Genomic DNA, 19395 nt, shown 5'->3' on the forward strand with positions numbered 1-19395 from the left:
TCTTTTTCTCAACATGCCGATTTCCCATAAGGGGACTGATATGCAAGTATGGGCAGTATACAAAATGTAGTGTAGTACTTATATCACATTCAGATACCAGAAAACTGTTATTTTAAATATTGGTTGGAGATTTTCAAAATTTTCATAAAAAATCATTAGGATTCTTACCATAAAAACATGAACATTTATTTCAGAAAATCTTCATAGAAGTTCTTCTTATTCTGCACTTCTGGGTGGTGTCACCTCACTTGAATTGACACCGATTGATGGCACAGCAAGTTGGGCTATATTGTTAGTTAATTTTCGTTTCTTTTCACTGGACTACAAGTGAAAATCTCGATGCGTGACAACGTGGAGTCGCAAAAGTAAGGGTGAAAATCTTTTCTCGCGAAATACTCAAATTTTCACCGTGTTCACTCGTTGAGGGTTCCACCGGTTCAATGGCTGTAAAAACCACCAGCTACCGATAACATCGTGGGTGTGGGTTTGTGAGGCTTACAAAACGGGCATAGTTGACAGATTAATTTAAATCAAAATCATAATTCATTTTGCTTTGTAGTAAAAAATTGTAACCAACAAAATTTCCTACGAATGTTCAAACTACTTACACTTGAAGGACTCACTGTTCACCATGTTCAAAATTGAATTTTTCACACCGGGAATACACGTACATTGTTTGATTCTTTGGTCAATTCACGTAAACGAACTGATAACACATCATTTTAGGGGATGTTCGCATAACATCCATTTTCGTCACGTATAATATTCAATTTGACATTTGGAACTATTTTACGTGATTTTTCAAGTGATTCGAATGTGAATTTTTATTGGGGGGCCAAGATAATGAGCACGCTTACTTGTGGTTCTAAAGAATTGGATCAAAAGTCGCACTGTTTCATAAAAACCATACCTACCCAAAATTGAATACAACGGGTATTACGACATTTTGGGTAAATATGCTTCTCGAAAAATTTGAGTTGATATTACTCCCTTTTGTTGACATTTGTAAATGAGTATAAAGTACCAAAGACATTGAAAATCTACATGGTCCGCCATCTAACATTTATTTTTGAACTAGCGGTTATTTCGACATTGGTAACCTCAATGTCACTACTGATTTGACAGAAACTTAGTTGTATCCTTCTGCTGAACGAAAATGGTTGTGTATACGCTTGAGGACCGCGTGAAAATAGTGCAGTTTTACTTTCAAAATCATGGCAATGTTGCGGAATGTGTGCAAAAAAATCATCTTCTCGGATGAGGCACATTTTCATCTCGGCGGGTATGTTAATAAGCAAAATTGTCGCATCTGGCGACGGAAAACCCGCACGTCATCATGGAGAAGCCGATCTCAGAGAGTGACGGTTTGGTGCGGATTTTTGTCTGGTGGCATCATTGGGCCTTTTTTCTTAGAAAATGAGGCAGGAGCCGCCGCCACGGTCAATGGCGAGCGGTACCGCGTCATCATTAGCAATTGGTTCTTCCCGTTACTTGAAGAGGAAGACTTGGCCACCTTTCGGTTCCAACAAGACGGCGCTCCGTGCCACACAGGCAACGCTACGATCGATCATGAACCGTTTGTTTTTTTTTTGCATGTTTAAAAAAAAGTTACATTACATTATTCATGCTTCACAGTGTATTTATATGTTTAAAAGTACACAAGCATTTTAATGTATTTTTCTTACCAACTAGAGCCTGATACGGCTCGATATCTAAAACACTTTATTTTTTCCATACTGAATTTTGGTAAAATTTTTACTACTCATTCGGGTCGGGTACGGGTACAGGTAATTTTTAATCGTGTACGGGTAAATTTTTTTATTTTTTTTCGGGTACGGGTCGGGTGCGGGTAATTTTTTTTTATTATTGATCGGGTACGGGTAATTTTTTAAATTTTTAATCGGGTACGGGTCGGGTACGGATAAATTTTTTTGCTGATCACTCGGGTACGGGTCGGGTTCGGGTATAAGAATTTCTATACCCGACCATCTCTACTACCAACCTGCACTCCCACAAAACTTTCACACCCACACCATATTTGAGAAACGCAGTGGTGTCGACTTAACCCACAGTGGCAAGCTAAGACCACCCTTCTCTATTTTGTTATATTATATTGCATTGTATTATATGGTATACGAATTAATATGATTCCTTCAAAGTTTCAGAGAATTTATAACTAAACAATGTATAAGAATGCAAACAGAACTCTAGGAGGGAATGCGTCTGTTTAGTTTCGGCTTTCAGTTTGACATATGTTTCCATCAATATCTCTAAATTGCGTGTCGCAATATCAAGGCCAACGACGAAATCAAAGAGCTGTACAGACTTTCGGAAGATCGTGCCGACATGTTAATCCATGCTGTTCGAATCACACCTTCCAAAACATTATTGAACATGCTTAAGAACTTACAACTCTGCAATCCACTAAGCTTATCGATCACGTAACATCTGATAACGACTCCTACAGCATTCGTGATAGTATTTGTCACGTATTACTTAATTTGAAAATGCAGTCATCGAATACCCATTTTCTGAATCGTATTTCATGATGAACATAAAATAATAAAGCAATAACGAGAATTCGTATATTTTTGTTTATCTTTCATCAGCTAATTATTATATACTGGTAATGTGTTCAAGCTAATAGGTACATTAAACATGTATGTTATAGTGACAGTCGTCATACAGCTATATAACAATAAACGATTACTGCTTTTATCAGGAACAAATACTCTAGTTATGCTTGTACTGCTCGCGTTCGATAAAAATGTTGAAATGTTGTGCAAGTTGAAATCACCTTAACGGTAATACTCAATTGAAAACGTTGTTCGATTATTGGGGGATCATATGGTATGATAAGTAAAGATAATATATCAGGCCTAGTTATACTTCGTATAACATTCCACTGAAATGAAGAACGAAAGTAATTTGTACGGTTTTGTATTGAAGAAATATCGTTAAAAATTCAGTGTCGCACATTACAATACAACATTTATTTATCAGACGAATTTTAAAGTTATTGCCACATAAATATACAAGGACTTCCCTATCTATTACGGCAAGCCAGTTGCCGTATGTTCGAGCCCCGACCTGGAAGGATTCTTAGTGTCAGTAGGATCCATAGTACTAGCCATGCAATGATTCTGTACACTAAGAATCGGCTGCGAAGTCTGTTGAAACAGAAAGGCCAAATTCCACAAAAGGAATGTAATGCCAAGACTTTGCTTTCCCTATCTATTAAATTTCATTCATAAATTTGGAGAAGAATCTTTGCACTTTGCGAATCAATATTTCTACAGTACAGCTGTAATGGTTATTGAAATTTAAAGTTTGCAGATGAAAACAATTCATATTTAAAAACGTTGATGGCACCAGTTTCAGGACTGCTCGGCCGCCTATGTAACTTGACCAGCAATGCCATTTTTTTCTGAGTAGCCTAGATGGCCGTGTAATGTCGGTACCGGTTCCCAGCTAACTAATATTAACACAACGGTTTACCTGTCCCGGTTGTACAAGTCCACCAAATAGGCAAGCCGTGTGGCATCTGGCGGAATTAATTTCAACCGACAATTTTCTGTTCCATGTCATAAAATGTCACAAAAATAGGAGATTCCAAGTCAAAGTGTCGATGACTGAATGGCTGCAGGATTTTAAATAATGCAGTCGTGAACGGAATATCTTGGGTTTTTCCTTTACTGTTTTAAGCGAAGCTCTGGCACAGTGGATGATTTAATTCTTTGCAACTCGTGGAATTTAAATGATTTAAGGATCTAAAAAAAACTTGGAGTTATTGATGTCAGAGACATAGCCGCTAGTTCGACGTAGGAATGCATTCGAGAAGTGTATAGATATTAACTGTTTTGATACCGTTTGACCGTTTAAAACTTTGCGTCTATATTCTAGGAATTGAAGCGGCAGTTTATGAAAATTTTCTTAAAAAGTTTTTTACGTTACGTTTGGAGTCCTGAAAAGGACCGTGTAGTGAGAATAATGCAATGTTTTATTATTTTCAGAAGTGTGCACACTTTCTTCCGAAACTTTCCCAGATCCTAAGAATCCCTCCTTTACATACCTCACAAGTTATACCAAGAAATACAATTTTGCCGAAGTGCATAAATTATCAAACCGTCCCAAAAGTAGACCGCCCTCGAATGGAGGTCACCATTCTTGAACCCTTGCGTAGCGACACATGGTGTACATTCTACAGAACGTTTTGCGTTTGCCTTTCGTGGACCGTGTTTGTTTTCTTTGCTTAACTTAAGCAAAGACCGCACAGAATTACGGAAGAAGTTAAGAAGTTAAGTTCTTCCGTAAGAATTAAGAATTACGGAAAATAAAAGTAAAACTTATGTTAACCAGCAACTAAGTGAGTCGTGCTGTAGATGATACCCCGCGTTGAGACAGCGGATAGTTTGCCTGCCTCTACGGGCTGAAAGTAACTCCGTCAAGATTGGATACGATCGCTAGAGCAACTAAAAAACTACAGTGTTAGTTGCTAAAGAAAAACTACTAAAAACTACAAAGAACGTTAGTAGTTTTGAAGTCCTGGAAAGGACTATTTGGTTACGGATGATTACGTTTGTATTCCATGAAGTAGGGCGCCATTCCAAGTCATTTGTAAGTTTGAGCCTTTACCCAAAAGAAATCATTACATAAAAATAATCGTAACACAAATCGTACAATCGCTCATATATTTCTATATCTCTAACATCTCAATATTTGAGTGAAGGAAACTATCAAAATGCTGTATGGGATTTATTTCTGGCATTCAGAAGAGCCCAATTCTGAAACTCTCTACGATACTAAACACTGTTCGGAACATTATTCTAGAACTAATCAAATCATTCTAGATTTACACTAAACTGATGATTTTTGCCTTCGATTTGCAAAGAAGTTATCTTAACAGTTCTTAGGATTAACATTTAGTGCCATTAGAACGGAATGTTTTGTACAATGTTCCCCAACGTTGTCCACTTTTTGTTTTCCTTTTCTCCAATGCAAACGACCAACAGCTGGATGACGCAATCGCTCTTGTTTGAAGCGAAACTCACACTGCGAACGTCCAACAGCAGATAAGCTAACAGGAGAACTAGCTGTTGTTTTTCAGCGTTTAGGTTTGACGAACGGAACCTCATATTCGCCATTGACTGAAGCACTAGTTGAATGATGAAGGGTGTAGTTCCATGGAACGAAACTAGCAAACATGCAACAGGGTCTACTTATAGATTCGGTTGATTTTTTTGGTTGAATTGCAAGCTCTCTCTAAATACCGTTTTTGGAAGTACCATAAGTAATGACAAAAATGCACTTCTACATCTCATGGAATGCTTAATATGACAATCGATCGACAAACGTTATTGAAAGAAATAATTTTAAGGTTTCACACAATTTATATTTTAGATTCACCTTGCAGTTAAAAAAGATTCAATAACAATTCATTTAAAACGATTGTCATTAAAATAATTTCATGAAAACTAAACACAACGAAAAATATTCACGCGAAAAACACATGCTGATTGATAAAAAAAAGGTACCATCTCACTACTAGATGGATTAAGCACGTTTTTGTTTAGTGCAATGATACTTATTTTTTAAATGCGCAAGTCCCATTCCAGCTATAAACGATAGAATTAATGCTTGCATGTTATACTTCGGAAACTGAAATGGGTTGGTTCGTTCGCTGCTTAAAATGTAGCTCTGATGTAGTTACCAAATATTGCTCGGAAATATTCAACTAGAAAGAAAAACCGCATTATATGTTCTTGTTTGGTTTCATCAGCGCCAATTCTGGGTGTTACATTTCATAGCGGAACTTGATCTTCTGTATTGAGAATATTGAGAACAGATTTAAAAGGCCGTACATTTGCATGACTAGTTCTACAATCACATTGGCAGTAAGAATCTTTCCAGTTCGAAAAGACCTCGAACTTATTACAACTGGTTCGATTGCGCCTTATGCTCTGAATCACCGATCTATGCACAAAAATTATCTGTACAGTCGTTTTTTTTGTCGAGTTGTTCTCTTCGTCGTACCAAAATATTCCCTGGAAGCTAAAAAACACATTACCAGTTGGTTCGTTCAGATACCATAGTCATACGGTAGTTGATTCTCAGAGAGCTACAAGTGAGACACACCAAGAATTATTATTACATGCTACTAAACTGTTGGTATCTTATCAGACGTACAATTTGAAATGTAGCTTTTCTGTAGTTTTTGTGTCAACATTAACATTAATGATTAACCAGTCAGCTTCGAGACACGACAGAGTGCGGATGAGTGTAAGGTCGGTAATTAGCATTGTTGACTGCAAGTCGGGGAAATAGGAGTTATCGCAGAGAAAGGTGGTTATACTGAAAGGTTAAATCGTCTAGTGATGTGATCTAGATAGCTAATTTAGCATCTCAGCAGTGGAGAAAGTTCAGAAAGCATTATTTTTATGCTGGAAAATCAGAAAGTGAAGAGTATGCCAATGGTAATAGAGTGTTAGTATTAGTGATAGTTCACAGTAAGCTTAAGTTCAGCGTGTAAGTGCAGTACTTGTATCAGCAAGCCACACAAGCGCGTTTGGAACAAATCTTTCAGAGAAGCCGAGACGCTCAAATTTATGCATACAGACACAGTAAAGGTAAATGACTGATAATGAAACTCGGATATGAAACTGAAATCCGGTAAGTGAGTACACATATATCAGAACTAAATAAATTGATAGCGATGAAAATGAGTTTACATAACATAACACCGAAATACGTACAGACAAAAATGGATTGATATTTGGAAGCATGCTCCCCAATACATCTTTGCTAAATGCACTTATTCACCAGTGCGGTCAGCAGAATGACGCATTTCGTTCAATGAATTTCAACGAAAAAACGTTTAGCTTTTTGCTTGCGATTTTGTTAGAGAACAACCAGCTAGTTTTGAGAAACGATGGGGAGAGAGCTTACAGAAGATTCAAGACGGTATTTGTGACAATATGGATGTGATAGTGGCTGTAGCCGAAATGCTCAAAGCACAAATACAATTATGGCATCAAGATGGTGAGGTTGATATTGTTGCGCCATTAATTTATGTCGAAACGACAACGGCAAATAAATAAATAAATTTAACAGCATCACGGAAGTGGATGAAAATATAGTATGTAGGAGTACGGTTGGAGTGAAAAATATTTATTTTTGGTGGGAACAGGGAGAGACTGATATTTTCAAAGTGTTCTAGAAGTTGATTTTAACGAAATGTATGATAGGGCAAATAGCATTCAAAGAGAAAATGGAAAGATTATGCACATGAATAGAGGTGCGGAAAACCTTAATCGATGTATTCTACATCAGCTGGAAATGCAGGAAACAATAGAAAAGAAAAGTTCGACAGAAATAGAGAGATTAAAAGTTAAGATGTTAAATTTTATCGCAGCAAAGAATTTGCATAAACATGAAATGAATTACTAGTAACATATTAGGTATACAGATAATAATCTTTAATCTGAAAGGTCTGGTTGAAGAAACTTGTGGCAAACTTCAGGATGATAGTTTTCAGGTGTATCTCTATTTCAGCGGAATTTCGCAGGATAGTTTTGTTAAACATGACAAAAAAAAGTAAAAATAGTACGAGTATGAAGAAACAGAATAATAGTAGAAAAGTCTATTATGTAATGGACTATAACAACACATCTAAACTTAAAGTTAAAATGATAGAGAAAGACAGTAACTTTTTGATAAGAGCAATTTTAGATCATTTGAATGAGAATGAGAACAGAAGTGAGGTATCATGCGATGACATTCAAGTATTTAGGAATGTGGTGGCAGATTATATTTTGATTAATCGGAATAAATTTGAAATGTACCTTATTGAAAGTTTATAGCAAGGAGGATACGAAAATTTTTTATATGAAATACGCACGATGGGAGTTAGACACGAAACCTTGGTAGCAGTGGCAGAGCTTTTTGAAAAACGAATAAGTATACATCAAGTGGATAATCCAAATATAATAATAGGAGATAATAATGCTTCCGAAGTAAACACTTGCCTTACACTGAAATGATTTCGAAGAACCACTATGATAGTGTGATTATAACTCTCATCACAAAGACTGCAAGCGGAGGTGTGAAGAGAGAGGAGCAAGAAACCCAGGAAACAATTAGACCACACAAGTCAAATATACCGCAGAAAAGAAAAAACGAGGAGCAAGAAGATACAATTAGAAATACGATAACGGACGAAGTAGAGAAACAGAAAGAAAGGGAAATTGATAAAGAAGAAATTCCATATTGTCAGGCCACTCAGAATTCATCTAAAGGCATCGAAGGAATCAACAATGTAAGAAATGAAGAAAAGCAAATAAATACAACTGAAAAGATGGTTGATTTCAACAAGCATGATAATATAACGTTGGAATCAGTTAAATATGGAGAAAGGTTCGGTAAGAAAGGTGAAGAGATGAGGAAAAAGAATAACAAATACATATATGCCAATAAAAAAAGAACTATTAGAACCGGATCGGTGAATGTAAGGGGTTGTAGAAGAAAGGAAGAAAGAGATGAAATTGACGACATGATGGAAGTTTATAAAATAGATATTACGGTTTTACAAGAGGTAAATGCTAATGCTCAAAAAATAACTACGAATAACTACGAATGGAACATAGCTGTTGAGAGTCAAAATATATCAAGAGGTCTGGCTATGTTGATCAATAAAAATAGTGACATAATGTTGAAGTTTCTCCAACAACACCGAAAAGAAATTTTAACTGCAAACAAACAATTGAAAATCAAGAGCTGATTATGTACATGGGCCAAACAATAGGCTAGGACAGTTAATAGACAAGGAGTCTATACGGGAAAATGCGATTATACTTGGAGATTGGAATGCACAAATTGGCAAAGGATCACTGACAACAGAGGATAGCGCAGTTCTAGGAAGGGAACTAGGCTTCGAGAAGGATAATGAAAATGGCGAGGAGTTCAAAATGTTTTTACACAATCACAAAATGAACATCTAATCAAAGATTGGAGTGAACACGAAAGTAACGTGGTGGAGAAGGCAAAATAAAAGCCAAGTAGATCACGTAGTTAAGGCAACACAAGGGGCAGTCTGCATAAGATTTATTAAAGGATTAAAAACTAAGTTGAATACAGATCACAAATTATTTGTGACGGAGATCATCGTACATAAGGTTAAAGAAATAATTACATCAAAGAAGGGAGCAGTAAAAATAATGAATGTGTCTCAATTGGAGAACGAATGTATTAGAAGAAGATATCATGAGGCGCTAGAAAAGTACAAGATTCAAAGTATTCCGTCAGATAGTAGCATAGATCAAGATTTTCATTTGGTTTCTAGAAAAATGAAAGAAGCAGCAAACGAAGCAATAAAACTCATTTACACACTACTCACGAAGATCGGCGCTAAATATACTAAAATATGCGTTGAAACTTGCGAATAAACATCCAGATATGAAGGTACATCAATAGAAGCTAAAAGATAGGAAACACAAGGAGCATCTATAAAGGAATTTTATCGAAAACTAAACGATTTCAACGTGAATGTGAGAATTCAGAAGTCATTTAAATTTCTGAAACAATTTATGCGAAATAAAAAGCATAGGAAAGTATACATACCTATGAGAGCGTGGAATGAGGCTTTGAAAGAATCAACAGGACCGGAAATTATGATTCATAAAAATCATGACACATACTTTTGTCTGAACCACCGAATAAAGTATGTATGAGTATCATTTTGCAGAAATCTCAGATTATATGGTAAATCGGCAGGAGCAGATGGTTTACGAATGGAACATATCAAATATGCAAATAAGCAGACAATGGAAGAAATGATCAAGATTTGGGAGAATATGTGGATTAGGAATTAAATGCCAAGAAAGATGGCAAGTTCGGTTACCGCAAGTCCCGATACCGAAGAATCGCAAACCCAAAAGCGTGGACGATTTTCGGAGGATCAGTTTATGTAATGTTGGATACAAACCGTATGCAAAATGGATAAAAGAGCTACTGAGAGATTTTACCCGGGACCATGGATTACAATCTACATTTACGCAAGGTAGATCAACTGAGGACCATATCTTCATGGCAAGAAGAATATTGGAGAAATTTTGGAATGGAGGGATACCGCTTTACGGTTCGGCATTGGATATCAGGAAAGCTTTTGACAATATCAAGTGAGACAAATTGAGACAAATCCTAGAAGAGCTAAGCGTACCAGCACATGTCATAGACAGAGTGCTTAAATGTATTTTAGAAGACAGAACATATGTGAAATGGAAGGACCAACAATCAGAAGAAACCAAACGAGGAAAAGATATAAAACAGGGCTGTCAGCTGTAGACGTTCTTGTTCAATTTGATTATGCAGAGTGTTTTAATGAAAGTCCGCGAACTATTTCCAGAACTAAATTTAATAGATATAGGCATAATAAGCCTACCATGTATACTGGCCTTTGTAGACGATTCACTCATTTTGGCAAAAGATCGGATTGAATTCGAAAAAATCATCCGAGCCATCAAACAGTGTCTTGAAGAAGTTGGCTTAAACATTGATAACAAAAAAGTCAAATATTCATATATCTAATGCCAGCGATGTGCACCCTGACTCAATTATGTTAGACGGCGAGATGTATAAGGTGTTAGACTCCATTAAATATCTAGGAATATGTCTGACTAGAACCTTGAATCGACCTGCTACAACAAGACAACGTTGTACCAATGCAGTAAGATTCGCACAATCAGTTGTGGAATTTTGAAAAAAAATTCAAACCATCATGGGAAATAGGTCTTCTGATCTATAACACAGTAATTGCATCAATACTCTACGGCACCAAAGTGACAACATTAACCAAAAGAAGTAGACAACAATTAGTAAAGTACAAAAAATAATATTGAAAGACATCTTAAATAACACTAAAAAGCCAAAAAATGAGAAATTCTGTGTAAGAAGGCTACTAAGAGGAAAAACAATTAATAGAATGGTGAGAGTTGGAAGAATTAGATCTTATGGACATATAAAGAGGAGAGAAACTGGACATCCATTGAAATTAGCATAATTAAATTTCAAAAAGAAGAAAGAAGGAAGACCCAGTTTCACGTGGAAAGATTCACTGAAACAAGAAATGAGTAGGTACAGCAACATACCGCACGAGCAATGGAATGATATAGTCAAAGACAGGAACCAACTTAAGAAAAAGGTGGAAGAAATTGACTATGACTATGAAGACAGTGAAATTTCGGAAGGGTGAAATCAGTGGAGGTGAAAATAAGGAAAACAATTGCAAATAAAATATTGCTATGGAAGTAAGTGAACGAAATGCATCATTCAACTCGTGAATTATACGATTTGATCAATACGAAACTTTAGTTTCGATTCGAATTGTTATGGGCTAGAGTCAAAGCATGCGAGGTAAACCCTTCTTTACCTCGCATGCTTTGACTCTAGTAGGCAGAATGTTGCTGAAAATCAAGATAAATGTGAGAACGTCTCGTCATTATCATTTAATATTCATTAGCATTATTGTTATCAACAGTATTATTAGTATCATTGTGGTAATAATAGTGGTAGCGGCGGTAATAGTGACAATAAATGATGATAATAATTATTATTAGTATTACTATTATTGTTGCTGTTATTGTTATTAATATTATTATTATTATTATTATTATTTATTTATTATTATTTTTATTTTTATTATTATTACTATTATTGTTATGATCAATATTAAGTAATACTTTCACATAATTATATTTTATTAGACTATGTTGTAGGGCAACTGTGCCAATAGTCATCTCATCATGAGAGTCGCCATGCTATTTTGTTGAGTACTCGACCTTCAATCAACGGATTGTAATAATTTAGAAGACAGTATTCATGTTTCAGTTCTGAGAAGCGACAAGTCAGGAAATCAGTTACCAAAATGTGTAATACTGCTGCTGTTATAACGACGCAAAGGCTCAGAACGAATACATCTCCTCTTCGTCCAACCACTATAGTCAACATATCGATAAGAGATAGCATATCTCACTATAATTGTCAGTTTTCGTACATGAGTTGACTAGTAGAACTGAGATGAAGGAGGATAACGGAAACCCTTCTACAGTATATTATATTGTATTATATGTTTTATATTATGTTATATTATATTATATTATATTATATTATATTATATTATATTATATTATATTATATTATATTATATTATATTATATTATATTATATTATATTATATTATATTATATTATATTATATTATATTATATTATATTATATTATATTATATTATATTATATTATATTATATTATATTATATTATATTATATTATATTGTATTATATTATATTATATTATATTATATTATTTTATTTTATTTAATAACACTTGGGAGAAACTTCGTGTTACTCCCTGAAGGTCTGAAATGAGTAAGACGCGCCCTTCTAATAAACAAACCATCAGGCGGGTTTGAGCTGGTAAAGCTAAGTTCTTTATTATATGGCTGGATGTTCTTGCTGGAAGGCGCCGGGTCCTCAAACCCCATTTTGGCCTTCTTAACAGCAGTTATATGAAAGCTATCTGATAATCAAATTCGGATCTACTGTAAGTCTACCCGCATACACTGGTAATGCCTTGAACTGATGGTGGCTTCACTCATACATACATACATACAACATTGACATTAGTGATTAACACCATTTAAAAATGAAATCTCAGATTCACTAAAATATCAATCCTAACCCTGATTCTCGGATAAATGTGAAAATAAATTTCATAGCTTCAATGATTTTGTTGAACAATATTACGTTCACCGCTTACTAGGAAGTAGAATAATGGCTTCGCTTTAGTCTGTAATATGCCAACAGGAAAACCACTCCATTAATATTATATTTCTTATTTCAGATCGTACCATTTTGATTACGGACGCAAACACGTGTAGAAACCAATGGAAAGCAGAAAACCGCAAACTGTTCAATTAAACCGGTCTGATACTACCTCGGATTCAAACAACGTTATTTTCTGCGATAACAATTCGTATGGAAAAATCCCCAGGCTTCAATCGTACAATATATTCCTTTCTGAAATTGGTAGGCTTTTCCTTATACTAGTTTCGGAAGTAAGCATCCGTTTCACGAATCTTATATTTTACCATTGAATAGACAAGAGGCTTACTATAAAGTTCGTGCTTTTGATTACAAATGAAACCGTTAAATGTTCATATATTAATACCAAAGGTTTTCTAATAAACCATACAAAATAACTTGTTGTTATTGTAACGGTAAGCTAGTGAATAATAAATTAGTATTTATTTATATTGACATTTGAAATGTTCGATAATAGGTACGATAATAAAATATTTATTTCAAACTGAAACTTACAACTTTGAATAAATGTTATTATTAAGCAAACCACACACCAAAAAATTAAGTTTTACAGGTGACTTAACCCCTCATGCAATGTAATTGATAAAAACTTAATTTGTCAAATGGCAGGAAATTTCATTTGTACTGACTTCATGTTGGATTAGCATGAATTTTACTGGTTTCGACTGTAATGAGCATTCGGCTAGCGGGTGAGACTATATGAATATAAATGCACCTTTTACCTGTCAAGCCGATATGTGCTTCTGTGGCTCAGTCGATCTACGGACGTACTTATTGATCCGATGATTCTCGATTTTAGTCATAGTGGGTCGTTATCATTGCTTTTTTTATTTCAATGAATTTCATATCATGGAGTTTTAGACACAATATTGAATATTCTTGCACGCAAATTTGCGTGAATTGCGACGCTCCATTTATGTGCATCTAATAAGATATAAAATCACAGGGGTTTTCGAAGTGTGCATATTTCGCTGTAGACTAATGGCAATGTGATGTGAGAAGCATTAAAAATATGGAATATCTATTAGATATTAATATACATAATGACTTGAAAAACCTAGCAAGTTTGAAAAAAATCGATTTTGTCTGGTGATTATAACTTGACGATAATGATAACTTGACGCACATACTCGAACTAGCATGTCCCAGGTTTGCAGTTCATTGCGCACAACATTCAACATGTTGACCTGCACGAACTTTTCAAATATATTTGATTGATTGATTGATTGATTGATTTATATTTTCTTCCAACTTTTATTCCGATCATTTTTACGTTTCACCTTCGGCTCATCAGTGCGTCAGCAATTTATGTTGATTTGTTAACGCCACCTAACGGTGAAACATAGAAAGCTTGATGGCCAGATTGTCTATTCTTTCTCTATTGCTGCATAAACGAACTCATGTTACGAGTCTGTGTGTAAGCCTTTCTACGATTTTTCTATCCACATATGCCTTTGGAAGCTCCGACCACCCATCGATTATTTCATGAAAGAAGATAAATTGGTAAAAGGTAACATGTAGCAAAATTTTGATTAGCTCATTTTTACAGGTTTAGAATTCACGGAAAAACTTTCGAGTCTGGAAAGCCGATTGTTATATACAAATCGATTTAGCTCAACGAACTGAGCAAAGTTTGCGTGTATGTGTGTCCGTATGTGTGTGCAGAACAGAGAGGCATAGATCTCAGAGATAAATGGGTCGATTTTGATCAAACCAGGCACAAAAGAATGATTTCCTCGTCAGCCACACCACTATTGAATGTTTCAGATATCTGATGTTTACTTTTTAAGTTATACAAAATTTATATTAAAATTTACAGCTGTTTAACAATATCTGTAATAATCGACATCGAAAACAAAATATGTTTGAAAACTTTATTGCATCATAATAATACCTGTACATCAAGCTAATGATCGGTAAATTTCGTTTTTTTATGTAAGCCACTTTTCCTATTGAGCGCTACATGATGAAGCGTTGATTGAAAGCAAAGTTAAATACATACTTAATGCTGTTGCATGCAATTGTTCCTAAGCACTTGAAACATTTTCCACCTTTTTCATTACACCTTGCCACGTTTCAGGTTTAGCACAGTTCGTTTCTATCAACATAACCGTTAGAATATGTCATGGTATAATATTATAATGATAATTAAAAATAACATTTTTACCTTTCTCACATAGAAAGGCTATACAATCACTGTAAAAATCTCCTTCTAACCGAGGCCCGGAGGACCGAATGTCATATACTATTCGACTCAGCTCGACGAACTTAGCAAATGTGAGTGTCCGATTTCCAGTTCCGGAGATACAGGGTGATATGCACCAAAAATGGTAAAAAATATGCACTAATTTTTCTCAGAGATGGCTGAACCGATTTTCACAAACTAAGATACAAATGAAAGGTCACATGGTTTCATAGCCGGCTATTGAATTTCATCTTGATACGACTTCCGGTTTCGGAGTTACAGGGTAATATGTCAAAATTAAGGAGAAAAATTGTACTCAATTTTCTCGGAAACGGCCTAATTGATTTTCACAGAATAAGATTAAAATGGTCTTCCATATCCGACTTTCAGTTCAAGAACTAAAGCGTGGTAAGTGGAAAACTTTCAATTTCATGAGCATTTTTTCACAAACGATGGTCAAAAACAGGTACAAATCTCAAAAAACTGACTGACAAATGCTTCTAGTTTGTTGGCATATAACTTAATTCGGAGCTACTGGACCCCCTTTTTCTGTTTCGGAAGCACCGAAAATAGTGAAGAACAACGTCAACGTAGAACTCACATCGATTTCTCAGCGATTCTAGAACCGATTTTCGCAAATCTAGGTTTAACATAAAGCTCATATTGTCTCAAACGCTACTGTGAAATTTCATCCAGATCTGGCTTCCGGTTCTGCTATTACAGGGCGATGAGTGTCAATGATTCCGAATCGACATATAAAATGACAATACAACACCGGTACGTACTGGCACGGAAGAAAAAACACAACTCGAACGATGCGTGCTTTGTTTTATTTCGTACATGCTATAAAAAACGAAACGGTTAAGGATGTCTGCTACTAGTGTGTGATATTGATAAAAGACGGTACTGCGGTTGACAGAAATTTCAGCTGTTTTACGATAAGAGCGACCGAAAGAAAAAAAATGTCAATGAATTGAAATTTGTGTAGTGATGTCAATGAAACCAGTAAATAATATTAACATTCACACCGTTATGAAAATTATTTACAATGGTAATAATTATAACAATAATAATAGTAATCCCTACTACATGTTTAATCTTACTGATTCATGCTGTTTAATTGATTCAATCGAAATAGAGCTTGAGATAGTAAGTCAACAAATTGGAATTTAATCAAAGTCTTTGTTCCTAGAACCAATATTCAGAATGAGATATTATTTCACGAGATTTTTGCTCTATGAAAAGGTTATACAATCACTGTAAAACCCGATATTTGCACCGAGTGTCAAATACCATTCGAGTCGATTCGTTGAGTACGCAAAATGTCTGTGTATGTAACACTTTTGTGCATTTTTCTCGGCTAAACCGATTTTCTCAACCTTAGATTCAAATAATAGGTCTTAAGATGAGCTTTAAAATTTAAAATTTATCCAACTTCCGGTTCAGGAATTACCTTAGATTGACCAAATTTCACTTTGATTCAAATTAAAGGTCTTAAGGTCCCATACAAAACTTTAGAATTTCATTCGGATGTTTCCAGTCAATGAACAGTTGTTTTTGGAATTCCACAATAATTATGATGTTATGAGTAATATGAATCATTACATCACAGGTTTTTATTGCTTCAAACTGATCACAACAATAATGGCTAGATGAACAGTATTTCATACACACAATTCTTCTGCACACGATTTTTTTATGTTATACTCAACCTTTTTTGCACGGTTCTTAGAGAAAACAGTATTAGAGATCACAAATCAGAATTGATGATTCGTATACAAATGGAGAACAAAAACCGTTTATAAAAACTCGTGTTATTTTCAGAATCCGATTTTTTTCTCAACAACATACAAAATTTTACGAGACCTCTTAAAATAGCATAGATTTTTTGCCCGGTTATAATTAGGCACGATATGTATTCCCCGTGTAAAAACAGAGATGGGTGTAATACTAAATCTTTGATAATATGCACAAAATCTTTTGGTGAGAGTAAAAAATGTTCCCCCTTTAATTGTATCTGAGACATATGATAATGTTTATATCACATACAACAGTAAGAAGGATGCAATAGAATAGGAATTTGATTTTTAATTTGATTTTTAATACTTAAATTTTAAATGAAGCACTTTGTAACAATTTTTGAAATCTTTGAAATTCAATTGAAACCGATCGACATAATAATTAATATTGATACGAGCGACATAGTTATCTAAAATCATTAAAATAAATTCCATTTTTAAAAATCCATCCGATCTTAAAAGACTGTAAATTTTGGTACATTATGTTTCCGATTTGTGTCCAATACACTACTTCTATTATCCATTACAATGTATGAAAACCCGTTCTTAATCCACCTAGTGGTGTAATAATGCCTCTCTCTTGCCACAAAGTGACATTAAAAAAATTAACAAGATTCCATCTTCGGACATTAGTATTGTGACCTTATCAAATACCCTAATAGTAGCTTTCAAATGAGTCTAGACCATTCGAAATTGATTCATTCACCATCGCAGAATCTTTGTGCGCTTAAAATTGGAAATTATCGGTCACGGCATTAGTTCAACACACAGAAAAGTGTACAGACAGACACACAAAGAGACACATTTTCCATCTCTTCGAGCTGCGTCGAATGGTACATAACACTATGGGTCTCCGGGGCTCCGTCTGAAAGTCGGGTTTTCCAGCAATTCTTTTACCTTCATATTTATTTTCGAAATATGCAACAGTCTATTCTACAGAGTATACTTTCTACACACAGCCCCAATAGTCACATAGATGGTGTATACTTTCTCCATATAGCCCCAATAGACAACTTAAGCCGTTTTTGCGATACATGTCTTTAAAACTTTCCAAAGAATTTTTGTCTTGACCGTTCCCAAAATTATGTCTACACTAGATTCAGAGTTGCTAACTGACAGTGTAAATTTGTCCTTTTCAGTTATTAAAAATTGAATAAAAAACAAAATATATTTTAGAAAATCGACCTTCGAATTCAAATAGAAATCTGTGCTCATCTGCCATACGTACTTTGTTAAGTGAAACATAAGTTTTACATTTTTCATGTTTTTAAACCACAAACAAATTATGGTCTGACTGGTGAAAAATTAAATTACATGGTCGATTAAAATTTGTAAATAATAGTGTCCAAAATGGCATTTTTGTAAAAATCCACTGAATAAGTTATTGAAAATATGTTGAACTGCTAACGCCACCTAACGGTTCAACATAAACCGCTGAGCAGACGTAAAGTATTTGCTACTTACTACTGCTCAGCGGTTTATGTTGAACCGTTAGGTGGCGTTAGCAGTTCAACATAAACTGCTGACGCACTGATGAGCTGAATGCGAAACGTAAAAAAAATGAAAACTAGTCATGTGCACTTTAGCACAAAACGGTACACATGAGGTACCAAACCCCTAAATGACTATTGAAAATAGTTTTTCCTTTACACTTCTATACACTTGAATTAGATTATCATTCCCAACTTTTTAAATCTCAGCAAATAATTTTCATCTGAATTCTCAGGATTCCTTAATCAGACTTCTGGAACAATTTAGTTCGTAGCACATAGAAACGATAACGATTAAAAAAACCATATACAAACTTTTCCAAAGTATAAATTTTAAACGTTTAGAGCAGAAAGAAATCATTTGCAATTTCCAGCTTGAATGAAACCGAGCATTCTACGAAACCCAGTTTCCTGGCAAAAACTCGACACGCCATTTTTACGGTGAATTCAAGAGTCTAAGTTGAATAAATTTGTTCGATTCACTTTCTGTTAATGTTTTATAACAAAGTAACCCTATGGGTCAGACTTCAATAAAAGTTCCTATCCATATTTATTGCGAGCTAGAAGCTGCCGCCAGCTATTCTTCCGTAGCAGATGTGTTATGAAAATTATTTACAATGGTAATAATTATAACAATAATAATAGTAATCCCTACTACATGTTTAATCTTACTGATTCATGCTGTTTAATTGATTCAATCGAAATAGAGCTTGAGATAGTAAGTCAACAAATTGGAATTTAATCAAAGTCTTTGTTCCTAGAACCAATATTCAGAATGAGATATTATTTCACGAGATTTTTGCTCTATGAAAAGGTTATACAATCACTGTAAAACCCGATATTTGCACCGAGTGTCAAATACCATTCGAGTCGATTCGTTGAGTACGCAAAATGTCTGTGTATGTAACACTTTTGTGCATTTTTCTCGGCTAAACCGATTTTCTCAACCTTAGATTCAAATAATAGGTCTTAAGATGAGCTTTAAAATTTAAAATTTATCCAACTTCCGGTTCAGGAATTACCTTAGATTGACCAAATTTCACTTTG

General features: G+C 34.7%; 1 protein-coding gene across 1 annotated transcript in view; it reads left to right on the plus strand.

Moving 5' to 3' along the window:
• LOC131435036 (G-protein coupled receptor dmsr-1-like) overlaps positions 1-13276 on the plus strand; it is a 172613-nt gene extending 159337 nt beyond the window's left edge. The window contains exon 5 of the mRNA XM_058602503.1: positions 12894-13276. The gene's annotated coding sequence lies outside the window, so the exon portion shown is untranslated. The remainder of the gene's footprint in view (positions 1-12893) is intronic.
• Positions 13277-19395: the final 6119 nt, after the last annotated feature.

This window comes from Malaya genurostris, chromosome 3 (genome assembly GCF_030247185.1).
Source record: "Malaya genurostris strain Urasoe2022 chromosome 3, Malgen_1.1, whole genome shotgun sequence".
NCBI lineage: Eukaryota > Metazoa > Arthropoda > Insecta > Diptera > Culicidae > Malaya > Malaya genurostris.